This window comes from Marmota marmota, unplaced genomic scaffold (genome assembly GCF_001458135.2).
Source record: "Marmota marmota marmota unplaced genomic scaffold, marMar, whole genome shotgun sequence".
Classification (NCBI taxonomy): Eukaryota; Metazoa; Chordata; class Mammalia; order Rodentia; family Sciuridae; genus Marmota; species Marmota marmota.
In genome coordinates this window covers 1-4,716 of record NW_025999991.1, presented here as the reverse complement: position 1 = coordinate 4,716, position 4,716 = coordinate 1, and the positions used below count along the sequence as shown (strand labels likewise).

At 38.5% G+C, this 4,716-nt stretch overlaps 1 pseudogene; it reads left to right on the top strand.

The window, feature by feature from the left end:
* Positions 1-288: 288 nt before the first annotated feature.
* Positions 289-1,515, top strand: LOC107153959 (annotated as a pseudogene).
* Positions 1,516-4,716: the final 3,201 nt, after the last annotated feature.

Sequence of the window (4,716 nt, the reverse complement as noted above, 5' to 3'; positions counted from 1 at the left end):
AGCAAGAAAGCGATTACAGACAACTTATAAAATAAATTAGTGTGATTGTGTTACCATACAATATTGTTTATATTGGCTTGTGATGCTAAGGCTGGAAGACCTCATGATTCTCAAAGCCAGCTTCAGCAAAAGCAAGGTGCTAAGCAACTCACTGAGACACTGTCTCTAAATAAAATACAAAATAGGGCTGTGGATGTGGCTCAGTGCCCCTAAGTTTAATCCCCAGTATCCCCTATTGGAACAAACAAACAAACAAACAAACAAACAAAAATAAGTGGCGGGCCAGATATGGCCTGTGAGTTTTGTGTTACCTTTATTAAGTATATATGTGTGTGTGTGTGTGTGTGTGTGTGTGTGTGTGTGTGTGTGTATATATATATATATATATATATAGAGAGAGAGAGAGAGAGAGAGAGAGAGAGGAGGGTGAGGGAGAGAGGGAGGGAGAGTGTGTGTCACGCATTGTATTCAGGATGTTTTGGTAAAATGTGAAAGATGAAAAACTAAAATGATTCACTGAACTCTTCATAAACAAGTTTAAGTAAATATGATCTCTGTACTATGTAACCATTTGTACACTGTTAACAAATGAAGATGATTCTGTGAATATATGGGTATGTTATATACATGTAATATGTTACAAGTATTTAATGTTTAAATCTTATACATATTATGAAAAGCTTCAAACTATATTGGGCTCTTTCCTTTCACAGCTACAGCTGCAGCCAGAAGGAAGCTGAGGCTTCAGAAGAGGCTTGCCTCCAGTGTCCTCTGCTGTGGCTAAAAGAAGATCTGGTTGGATCCCAGTGAGACCAATGTAATCTCCAAGGCCAACTATCAGATCTGGATCAGATCTGGAAGCTGATCAAAAATGGCTGATCATCCACAAAACAGTGACTATCCATTATGGGGCTGCATGTCAGAAAATTACCTTGGCTCCCCAGAGGCACAGACATGTGGGCATAGGTAAGCAGAAGAGTACAGCTAATGCTCCAATGCAGGAGAAGTTCACCTTCGTGCAGAGGATGCAGATTCTGTGTAGGCTGCTCAGAGATACCGTGAATCTAACATTTACCACCATATATATCACAGCCTCTACCTGAAGGTAAAGGGCAATGTGTACAAAAACAAGTGGATCCTCATGGAGGATATCCACAAGCTGAAGGCAGGTAAGGCTGACAAGAAGCTTCTGGCTGACCAGGCTGAGACCTGCAGGTATAAGAACAAGGGAGCACACAAGCGCTAGGAGGAGCGCTCCAGGCCAAGGAGGTGGACATCATACAGACTCTGTCCAAGGAGGAAGAGACCAAGAAATAAAGCTCCCCTCTTGTGTTTGTATATAGTGGCCTTGGTGATAACATAAATACTCCTTGGACTATAAACAAACTTTATCTGTTAAAAAAATAAAAACTATATTGTACCAAATTTTTAGAAGTTAGAAGTTTTCTAAATCATCCTTTTTACAATAAAAGAAATACAATTAATCTGGTCTTTGATTTGTGAGGTTTAAAGAAGTCATGTTACTTGTGTTAAAACCAGTAATAGTTCATCACTCTCCAAATATTTCTGCTCTGTTGCACATACTTTGATTTTTTTTAATCTTCAACACCGTTCTGAATTTCGTTCACCATTACATAAAATGTTCAAATTTTCAGCATTGAATTTTATTGGAAATGTATAATTGTCTCGTTGAAACTCATGTCCTGAAAGACTATGGACATATTTAAAAAGCCAAATAATGAAATGTAACTAAAAATAATATTCAGAAAGAACTTTAAGTGCATCCCGATGATGGTCACTGGTAAAAACTGGCAAAAACAAAAATCTTAGTACAAGAATATGTAAATATAGTTGGAAACCTTTGGCTGATATGGAAAATATTAGAAAATGAAGCTGTCAATTGTCATTTGGAAAACAAAAGCTATGCTTAATAGAGGACAACTTTTTTTTTTTTTTTTTAAGTCAAGCTCTTTTTTACAACCATATAATTTATATGGTAAAGATTTTATTTTAACCATTGTGGTTAGAAATACTATATCTATACTTAAGCACTTAGCTCCAGTCTAGAAAATGAAGTAGCTTCTGGCTAATTCTATCAGTTTGACAACTGTATTTTGTTGAAGATGAACTAAAAGAGACTGGTTTCTCATTATGGGAATGAAAAATCAATGGAACTTTAAATCATCACACTGTCTTTATAAGTTCCAAAACACAAAATGTAGTGATGTGCATAATAAGCTCAAGAGGCTTAGAGAACACCATGTCCTGTTTGGGCCACAATATTTTCTGCACTCAGAAAGCAGTTCAAGAATTTGAAGCTGAGCAAGATCTAGAGATGTATTGAATTCTTTTTTTCAAGAGGACTTTGGTTCAAGGGCAAGAACTTAATGTTTCTTGACAAAAGAGACAAGTGCCTTTCTTTCCTTCTTTCTCTCTCTCTCTCTCTCTCTCTCTCTCTCTCTCTTTCTTTCTTTCTTTCTTTTGGTACTAGGAACTGAACCCAGGGGTGATTTACCACAGAGCTACATCCCCAAACCTTTTTATTTTGAGTTCTCCCTAAATTGCCCATGCTGCCCTTGAACTTGAGATTCCCCTACTTCACTGGGATTACAAATGTTTGTCACTGTACCTGGTGTGTGTCAATTTTTTTTTTTTACAAACCAAACTTGAATGGCATTTAATTAAATATCCAATTTTGATTTCATACATGCATAACCTTGTAGATCAACAAAGAGTTTGTTGGAGTTTGTTGAGTGAGATGAAAAATGCTTAGGACAGTACCTGACCTAATAAATTCTCAGTGCACTTTATCATTACCTTGTTAATATCAACATTTCTTATTGTGTACCGTATATCTTGGGATAGTGGAACAGTGCACCTTGATACTTGTCTGACAGTTTTGCCACTAGCCATGTTCACAGCCCACAATCCTCTTCCCTGCCACCTGGTCCTTCTCCAACATCCTTGGACAGTGGTTTGCAGATAGGTGCGCACCAGCATCACTTGCAGGTTCATCATCTCATCTGACCTCCCTCTTCACCTGGGGCTGCTGATCTCTCTTCCTTGTTTCCCATGCAGTGCTCCTGTGATTTGCTGTCCTGGTCCCTTTTCCACATTGATAGAAGGGAGCTGAGCCATGGTGGTTGGATGGTAACCACCAGAGCATTTATACAGTCCTGCAGAACTTCTAGCACCATGAAGAGTGCAGGCTCTGCAGCCAGCTGCCTGGATGCTTGTTCAGCTCCTGCTCTAGTTCTGCCCTGGGCAAGTCCATTGCTCTAGACCTACCTGCCTTCCTCTGTCAAGACAGACTCCTATATGGATCTATATTGTCATGTGGTGTTGATGATCTACTAAGGAACCGGCTTAGAATTACCTGGCATATAATAAGCAGTCAAAATTAAAAATTTTAACTTATCTTTTTTTAATATTCCTCATTATGAGCCGTAGATCTTGTGACAGTAAAATAAATGGAAGCTAGCTGGGTTCAAATTCTGACTGAACAATTCATTGGGAGTACAATTTGGAGCACATTATTAAACTAAATCAGCCTGTTAGGCTATAGGATTAATAATACCTACTTCATAACATATAGTTGTTGTAAAAATAAATAAGATAAATGGAACTAAGCACTTTGTATTATGGCCAGCATGGAATAAATAGGAATTACTAAACTTCAGTGCAGTGGTTTATAGACCTTATGATTACTGATACTAGATTGCAGATCAAAGTTATCATACAGGGCCCTATTTTCATATATCAATTGGAATTTAGCTCTATTAGTATCTAGAACTGAGTAGCAACAAATAGTTTTTTTTTAAATAACCATAAATTACTTTTTTATTTTAATAAATATTTATTAAAAATTTAATAAAAATATTATTAAAATTTAATAAAATAAGAATTTTTATTAATTATTAAAAATTTATTAAAAATAAGAAATGTTCTTTGTATACTCTGGATATTAGGGCTCTATCTGAAGTGTGAGGAGTAAAGATTTGTTCCCAGGATGTAGGCTCCCTATTTACCTCTCTTATTGTTTCTTTTGCTGAGAAAAAAACTTTTTAGTTTGAGAAATTAGACAATAAGATAACAAATAACCCAATCAACAAATGGGCCAAGGACCTGAACAGACACTTCTCAGAGGAGGACATACAATCAATCAACAAGTACATGAAAAAATGCTCACCATCTCTAGCAGTCAGAGAAATGCAAATCAAAACCACCCTAAGATACCATCTCACTCCAGTAAGATTGGCAGCCATTATGAAGTCAAACAACAACAAGTGCTGGTGAGGATGTGGGGAAAAGGGTACACTTGTACATTGCTGGTGGGACTGCAAATTGGTGTGGCCAATTTGGAAAGCCGTATGGAGATTGCTGGGAAAGCTGGGAATGGAACCACCATTTGATCCAGCTATTGCCCTTCTCGGACTATTCCCTGAAGACCTTAAAAGAGCGTACTACAAAGGGCCCGCGCCCGCCCGGCCGCTGCCCGGCCCCCCTCGCGCCTCTCACTCCACCTCTAACTCCAGGTCCCTCAAAGAAGTGGAGGCTCTGGCGCTGGTGGACCCTGCCGCTAGGAGAACCGTGGGGGTGGCCTCGATTGCGTCTTTTCTACTCCACAGCCATTCATTATCTAGACTGGGATCCAGCCCCCGGCTGACTCATTGCTAGGATGGGACAATCTCCTGGAAACTAGCAACTAAGACAATG